Genomic DNA, 8,676 nt, shown 5'->3' with positions numbered 1-8,676 from the left:
TGTGTGTGTGTGTGTGTGTGTGTGAAAATGTGCTACTTTGGTAATTAGGGACTACATGTCACTTAAAAATACTTTTTATGGTGCTAAAATATATGCATATGTTATGTGACATAAAATTGACCACTTGAAACATTTTTAAGCACACAAGCCAGTGGCGTTAAGTACATTTATGATGCTGTATAACCCTCACCAATGCCTATTTCCGGAGCTTTTTTTCGTCACCTTGAACAGAAACTCTGTGCTCACTGAAACAATAATGCCCCACTCCTTCTTCTCCACTGGTAACCTCTCTTCTGCTTCCGTCTCTGCGAATTTGCCTGCCCTAGAGACCTCACGCAAGGCGAATCACACAGTATTTGTCCTTTGTCAGCACACACGTGGGTGCTTCCATGTTTTAGCCCCTGTGAATAGTGCTGGTATTATTAATAATGAATAATAACAGTGGATACTAATAATCGTATCTGTTTGAGTCATCTTTCGGTTTTTGGGAGGTATATACCTAGGAGGAATTGCTGACTCACCTGGTAATTCTATGTTTAGCATTTTGAGGACCTGCCGGACTGTTTTTCACAGAGCCGCAAGACTAAATGTTGTGTAAAAACAAACAAGCAAACAAAAACTAAAAACAACAACAACAAAACTTTTATCTTTAATATTGCTAAGCTGTCAATACTGCCCAAAGCGATGTATAGATTCAGTGCAATCCCTGTAAAACTCCCACTGACACTTTTCTGTACAAAAGGAAAAATCTGGGGTGCTTGGATGGCTCAGTTGGTTAAGCATCCAACTCTTGATTTTGGCTCAGGTCATGATCTCACCATTCATGAGATGGAGCCCCAAGTTGGGCTCTGTGCTGACAGAGCAGAGCCTGCTTGCGATTCTCTCTCTGCCCCTCCCCTCCTCAAAATAAACAAATAAACTTAAAAAAAGAGTATTTTTAGAAATAGAAAAATCCCGGGGCACCTAGGTGGCTCAGTCGGTTAAACATCTGGCTTTGGCTCAGGTCATGATTTCACGGTCCATGGGTTCGAGCCCCGCGTCGGGCTCTGTGCTGACAGCTGGGAGCCCAGAGCCTGCTTCAGATTCTGTGTCTCCCCCTCTCTCTGCCCCTCCCACACTCGTGCTCTGTCTCTCTCTCAAAAAATAAAATAAACACTTTAAAAGTTAAAAAAAAAAGAAATAGAAAAATCCATCCTAAAATTCACATAGACTCTCAAGAGACTCCAAGTGGAACAAAGTTGGACGTTTCACACATTCTAATTTCAAGACTTACTAGAAAGCCACAGTTACCAAAACAGTGTGATACTGGCATAAAGTTAACAAGTATATAGCCCAATGAAATAGAATAAAGATCCCAGAAATAAAACCTCACATATATGGGCAAGTGATTTTCAACAAGGGCTCATTTAATGAGGAAAGGACAGTCTTTTTAACAAAGGTGCTGGGAAGACTGGACATCCACATGCAAAAGAATGAAGCTGGACCCTTGTCTGACACCATATGCAAAAGTTAACTCAAAATGGATCTAAACACAAAAGCCAAAACCATTAAACAAACCATCAGAAGAAAACACTGGAGAGAAGCTTTGTGACGCCAGAATTGGCAATGCACTCTCAGATCTGACACCAAAAGCACAGACAACACAAAAAAAGATAAATTGGACTTCATTGGAACTAAAAACTTTTGTGCATCAAGGACACTATCAACAGAGAGAAAGGCAACTTAAGGAATAGACAAAGATATTTGCAAGCCATACATCTAAAAAGAGATTAGTATTGGGGCGCCTGGGTGGCCCAGTCGATTGAGTGTCTGACTTCGGCTCAGGTCATGATCTCATGGTTCACAGGTTCGAGCCCTGTGTCGGGCTCTGTGCTGAAAGCTCAGTGCCTGGAGCCTGCTTTGGATTCTGTGTCTCCCTCTCTCTCTGCCCCTTGCGCTCTCTCTCTCTCTCTCTCTCTCTCTCTCAAAAATAAATAAAACATTTTTAAAAAATAATAAAAATAAAAAGAGATTAGTATCCAGTATATATAAAGAACACCTACAACTCAACTACAACAAAAACAGACAACTTGATTAAAAATGAGCAAAGGAACTGTTTGGTGTTGGTTGGACTGGTCTTGGGTCCCATCGCATCTGGTTCTGAGCATCCTGGCTTTCCCAGTGATTAATGCTTCTCCAAGGAGGAGGCAGCTGGCAGGGAAGAGCACCTGCTTGGATTTCTCCAACAGGCTAAGAGTACCTGGCTTCCTGGGCAATGGGTTGGAAGCTTTGAAAGAAAAGTAAGAACCCAGAGAATGCAGAGTGGGCCCCTCCCGTCTGCCTACCCATGGCTTGGCCCAGTCCCAGCTCCAGGCTCCCTGGGGGCTCCTAGCCACCTGCCCACCTCCAGCAGCAGGAATGGTTGAATCATCCTGGCAGGGGCTGTCAGCCCTGGAATCTGAGCAGGCCTCAGCAGAGCAGGGTGGCCACTTTGGCTGTCCCCAGCTCGGTTGGTACACCCACTCCCTGGGAAGTCACCTCTGGGAGGAGCCTCTAAGACTACTAGATGGGGGCCCTTGGTCCCCAGAGTCCGGGCAAGTAAGAAGCTGCTCATCAGGGATGGGAGATACATGGGGTCCTTTCTAAGGTTGCTCCCAGTCACCATTAGGTCAGGTTTAAAGCAGAGGGGGACTTGTTTCTTGAGTTTGATGTCAAGGGAATAACAGCGGTTCGGGTGGGTCAGGCCTAGGAGTGGCCCAGTGGAAGGTGCAGGAGGAAATGGAGTGATAGGAATGAAGATAGCAACACTGGGGCAGCTGGGTGGCTCAGTGGGTTACACATCCGACTCTCTTTTTTTGTTTGTTTTTATTTATTTATTTTGAGAGAGAACAAGCGGGGGAAGGGCAGAGAGAGAGGGAGAGAGAGAATCCAAAGCAGGCTCCGAGCTGCCAGAGCAGAACCCACAAAGTGTGAGATGGTGACCTGAACCTAGATCAAGAGTTAGATGGTTAACCGGCTGAGCCACCCGGGCACCACAAGCGTCTGACTCTTGACCGTGCCTCAGGTCATGATCTCACAGGTTGGTGAGTTCGAGCCCCGCACGGGGCTTTGGGCTGACAGTGCGGAGCCTGCCTGGGATTCTCTCTCTCTCCCTCTCTCGCTGCCCCTCTTCTGCTCATGCGCTCTCTCTCTCTCTCTCTCTCTCTCTCAAAATAAATAAATAAACTTAAAAAAAAAAAAAGAAAGAAAGAAAATTCCCACACAGATGATGACTGGATCCTCATATCACCGTTACTTCTTGGTTCTCTCTACCGCTGTCCACAAGGCACCCCCTCTGCTGAGGCCTCCCTGACTACCCTGGAGCCGCACCCCTCCCCTGCTTCATTTTATCTGCATTCCTGCCAGCCCTCCGGTGCACTCCCTCCTCGCTGTGGGGTGTGGGGCATGGGCTGGGTCTGAGGACCCAGAGGGAGTCCCAGGGGACCAGCCACCAGGGGCCCTGGCTGCCTGCAGGATGAAATCAAACTGAGCTGGCAAGAGTGAAAACAGAGTTTATTGGAGGTAGAGAGAGACACAGACAGAGCGTCTGGGAGGCCTGGAAAGGAAGGGAGCAGGAGACTCATCTTTGTTCGGGGTCTGGGGGTTTTTTATGGAGGACGGTGGTCTGGCATGCGTGTCCCCTCAGGCATCCCGGGAGTGGTCAGAACAAAGATGAGGGCTCAGGTGTTAGTCCTTGGAGCCAGGCGGCCTTGGCACGGAGATGTCTAGAGCCAAGTGGTCTGGAATGCGCACACGATGGCTTCATTGTCACCTGGTCCTTCCTTAGGTGTTGTCTATTCCAGAGAAGTCATTCCCTCCGTGTCCCTGGTGGGGAAGACATATGCTGTTTGCATTATGAGGTGCAAAGAGCGGTGGGGGTGCAGGTCCTTGCAAGAACAGAGGCAGGAGAAGGAGCGAAATGCAGATTTCCATGGAGTCCTTCAGTTTCCCATCTCCGGCGCTTTACTAGACGGATACGTTCCCGCGAGACCGCACTCTGATCACTGCTCTTTCCTCTGCCAACAGCAACGCCCACCACGGAGCGGGGCTCAAAACATATGCACGTGAGGAATGAATGCATCCCGTGAAGAAAGTTTACTTCTCACCGTTGTTCAGAGAGGTGGCGTAACTTCTCCAAGAGCACACAGCCAGAAAGAGGCAGGCAGGGCTGTGATTTGCACCAGAAGTTGGGGCTTCTTGTTTCGTGAACCTCGGAGCCCATTGCCCAGGGTGCCCAGGGTGGCTGGCGTTGATATGTGTTTCTCTCTGTGGGACATGACGGGACACCCCCACACGTGAGCTCCCAGGAGCAGGCCCTTGGGTTGGCAAGTTCTGTGCTCTCACCTGTCATTGTTATAGAGGGTGAGTGTCCCCTCCTCTCTGCTGCTGGGGGTTGACTCCTTTAAGTCCTGGCTTACAGGGCGCCTTCTCTAGGAAGCCTTCCGTGACCTTCCCCAAGTCAAGGGCTCTCCTTCCTTCTCTAGACAATCCCAGCCTCTTGTACAAACCCTACTACAGAGTCCGTGGTGGAGAGTCATGAGTCAGACAGACTTGGGGGGCAGGCCTTCCCAGATGCGAATCCAGATGAGCCATCACGGACTGTGAGACCCTGGACATATCACTTCACCTCTCTGAGCTCCCTGTCTCACCTGGACGGTGGATACACCAATACCCACCCTGCCTGGGCTGCCGTGACACGGCACCGTAGTCCGGGCGGCTTAAACAACAGACATTCACTGTCCCGCGTTCCGGAGGCCGGAAGTCCTCGATCAAGGTACGGGCAGGAATGGTTCCTCCTGAGGCCTGTCTCCTTGGTGCCCAGATGGCCGTCTTCTTCCTGGGTCCTTCCATGGCTGTCCCTCTGTATGGGCTTGTGTCCTACTAATCTCTTCTCATAAGGACAGCAGTCGGATTAAATGAGGACACACCCATATGATCTCATTTTAATTTGATCGCCTGTGGAAAGACCCTATCTCAAAAATACAGTCACATCTGCGGTGCAGGGAGGGCGGTGGGTGGGCTAGGGCTTCAACATGTGGATTCTGCAGGCACGATTCAGCCCATAGCACTGCCCCCCATCTGACTCTGAAATTCCTGCCACAGTGCCTCTGACAAGGCTCGCCCAGCTGCGGCTTGCACACCTCCAGAGTCAGGGAGCTCTCTACTTCCCAAGGGGGATAAAGGGCGAATGGGATTCCTGGCAGTGGCTGGGATCCCTCAGAGCTGCCTCACGTAGAGGCTGAATCCCTCCGGCCCTCGAGAAATAGAGACGGCTATTTCATCAACTTGAGCGATTCCAAACAGGTTGGTTTCTCCCTAAACAGCAAGAGAGCTTGCTTGTTTTGGAAGGCAAATTCAAAGGCGGATTCCTGCTGATAGACTTATCTGTGTTTTGTTATCTGCCTTGAACAGAAGTGGCTCGGGAAGCCCCCGAGTGTGGATGCCTGGGTTGCACAGATAAATGTCACGTCTACACCCAACGGAAGCTATAAATAGGCCACCCTGGGGGGGGGGGGGGTGTGTTAGGAGTGGCCGCTGTGAAACTGAAAATTATTTTCTACCCACCCAAATGAGTTGGATTGTTCTTGCCGGATCCCATCCAGATGGTGAAAGGGGGCCACGAGGGACGTTCAGATAAAGTCTTACTCAATTCATTTTGGCTTTAAAAATCCATTCTCAGAGCTCAGCAAAAGAAGCAATTATTATTTTTGTACCCTGATTTCACCCTGTCATTCCCTTTTTTCTGAAAAATGTTCACATTGCAAACATACTACACGTTTATTCTGGACAGGATGGAAAATATAGCACAAGGTGAAGAAGAAAACAGAAAGTACCTTTAATCCCATCACCTAAAAGTACTGTTAACGTTTGGATGCATTTCTCCCTCTCTCTCTCTTGTCAATGGGATTATCCTTTTTTTTTTAATGTGTATTTACTTATTTTTGAGAGAGAAAGAGAGCATGTGCATGCGAGGGAGGGGCAGAGAGAGAGGGAGGGAGAGAGAATCCCAAGCAGACTCTGCTGTCAGCTCAGAGCCTGACACGGGGCTTGAACTCATGAACCGTGAGATCATGACCTGAGCTGAAACCAAGAGTCAGACGCTCAATCAACTGAGCCACCCAGGTGGCCCGGGATTATACTTTAAAAAAATTTTTATTTCTTGATGTTTATTTATTTTTGGGAGGGAGAGAGAAACAGAGTGTGAGCAGGGGAGGGGCAGAGTGAGAGGGAGACACAGAATTCAAAGTAGGCTCCAGGCTCTGAGCTGTCGGCACAGAGCCCGACGCGGGGGCTCGAACTCACAAATCGTGAGATCATGATCTGAGCTAAGTCAGACGCTTAACTGACTGAGCCACCCAGGTGCCCTAGGGATTATATGTTTTTAAAAAAAGATTGCATTGTATCTCTGTACCTACCAGAGGAGATGGACCGAGTGGTGAATAAGACAGACAAGAGCCAATCCCCTTGGAGTTCACAGTCTCGAGGGGAGACGGAAAAACCATATAAATGAATTTTCAGGCCATTTCCAAGTTCCCTGTTACAAACAGCACTGTCGTGAGCATTGCTGGAGTGGGGTGCCTGAATGCACATGTGCTGATTACGTAGGAGACCTTTCTAAATGTGGAATTTGGGGGCACCTGGGTGGCTCAGTTGAACGTCCGACTTCGGCTCAGGTTGTGATCCTGCAGTTCGCGGGTTCGAGCCCCGCATCGGGCTCGGTGTTGACAGCTCAGAGCCTGGACCCTGCTTCTGATTCTGTGTCTCCCTCTCTCTCTGCTCCTCCCTCACTCATACTCTGTTTCTCTCTCTCTCTCTCAAAAATAAATATTAAAAAAAAATTAAAAAATAAATAAACATTAAACATTTTTTTTTTAAGAAACAAAAGTGGAATTTGTACACAGGGTTTCTCCCATTGTAAACAAACTGATGATCATCTCCACGCATATTTGTATTCACAGGACGTTGGGACCATCCGATTAATATCTCCCCCACCTGCGTTGGACGGACCTACAGATTCTCTGGATTTACGGGCCTCGGTGGCTTTCCTGCCTGGGTGAGCCCCTCCCTCCCCTCATCCGGTTTACACATCATACCCTGAGGCGCACAGGGCTCATTCCGTCCTCAGGCAGCGCCTTTGGCCTCTGCGTGGTTCCACCCGACATTGACCTCAAATAGGTCTTCCTGCCTTGCAGCGCGGGCCCTGGCTCTTGAAAACGTGCAGAGCAAATCGAGGAGGCCTCTTCTCCCCAGAGGCCCCGCTGAGCCTCTCCGAGAGCTGTCCTTACGTGGACTGTGCACCCAGCTCCCACCGCTGCTGCATGGCATTTCCTTTCTTGGGACTCCACCCAGGGATCGCCTCACCTCCTCCGAGGAGACTTCCCAGACCGCCCCTGCCTGAGGAGCAGGTGGCCGGGCTCTTCCGCACTCCCGCTCCCGTCTCCCTCCATGGAAGCACCTGTTTCTTTCCCTCCGAGGCTGCAGCTCTATCTCTGCATCCACTGGGCGCCGGATAAAAACCTGCCATATAAGGGCGCCTGGGTGGCTCAGTCAGTTAAGCGTCTGACTCTTGATTCCGGCTCAGGTCATGATCTCGCGGTTCCTGAGTTCAAGCCCCGCATCGGGCTGTGTGCTGACAGTGCAGAGTCTGCTTGGGATTCCCCCCCCCCCGCCCCTCCCCTGCTCATGCTGTCTCTGTCTCTCTGAAAGTAAATAAATAAACTAAAAACAAAAAAGCCGTGCCATATAAATGAATGGGGGACAGGCTTCTAGTTCCCGTATCTTGGACAGACTCTGTGACTGCGGGCACGCCACGTGCTGGGTCTGGGCCCCCCGCCCGGAGCTGTGAACTGGACGCAAATCAGCTTTGCAGGCGGTGCTGAGCCATCGCAGCCTGCCCTGCGAAGGGGCTGTTCCTGCTGAGACCCCAAGGAAGAGGAGTCTCAGGTGAAGGGGCCGGGCAGCAGAATTCCAGGCCCAGGGAACAGTAGGTACAAAGGTCTTGAGACGGGACAAAGCCAGGGTGACCCCCAAATGGATCAGAGGTCATGTGAAGGTGCCCTGGGTTATTCATCCAATCGCTACTCACGGGACATGGTGTGTGCAGCTGGGCCCAGGGCTGGCTGTGGGTTCTGGGGACTGCGTGAGGACACCGGCCCCAGCACTGCCCTGGGGGGCTTAGAGGTAGGCGGGGAAGAGCAGGTGATTACAGACATACGTTAGGCAAGGATTCCTGCCTGCATGACCTGACCTCATTAATACAGTGACTGATGCATCGAATCATGGTTTCATGGACTCACAGGCCGATTTCTTTTTTTCTTTAATGTTTATTTTTAAGAGACAGAGAGAGAAAGCATGAGCAGGGAAGAGACAGAGAGGGAGACCTAGAATCCAAAGCAGGCTCCAGGCTCTGAGCTGTCAGCCCAGAGCCCGACGCGGGGCCCGAACTCGTGAACCGTGAGATCGTGACCTGAGCCGAAGTCGAATGCCCAACCGACTGAGCCCCCCAGGCGCCCCTCACAGGCCGATTTCTTAATACAGTGGTTGGTTTGTTTATTCGTTCATCTAACACATTTTGAGTGGCCTTCTGTGAACCGGGCAGGGTGCTGGGCTCTGGGGAATGGGCATGGAGGAGACACACAGGATACCCTCTAGAGGGAC

At 50.3% G+C, this 8,676-nt stretch overlaps 1 long non-coding RNA gene across 4 annotated transcripts; it reads right to left on the bottom strand.

The window, feature by feature from the left end:
• Positions 1 to 3,514: 3,514 nt before the first annotated feature.
• LOC131507870 (uncharacterized) lies at positions 3,515 to 7,512 on the bottom strand. 4 transcript variants are annotated; one of them, XR_009259762.1, is made up of 2 exons: positions 7,113 to 7,512; positions 3,515 to 5,334 (listed from the first exon to the last, which is right to left on the bottom strand). It is a non-coding gene; the product is annotated as an uncharacterized LOC131507870 (long non-coding RNA). The 4 variants fall into 4 exon arrangements; XR_009259765.1 differs by having other exon boundaries at positions 3,515 to 5,273; XR_009259764.1 differs by having other exon boundaries at positions 3,515 to 5,265.
• Positions 7,513 to 8,676: the final 1,164 nt, after the last annotated feature.

Source organism: Neofelis nebulosa, chromosome 3, assembly GCF_028018385.1.
Source record: "Neofelis nebulosa isolate mNeoNeb1 chromosome 3, mNeoNeb1.pri, whole genome shotgun sequence".
In the NCBI taxonomy this organism is placed as follows: domain Eukaryota; kingdom Metazoa; phylum Chordata; class Mammalia; order Carnivora; family Felidae; genus Neofelis; species Neofelis nebulosa.
The sequence above is the reverse complement of the archived record's forward strand: the minus strand, read 5'-3'. Positions and strand labels throughout refer to the sequence as shown.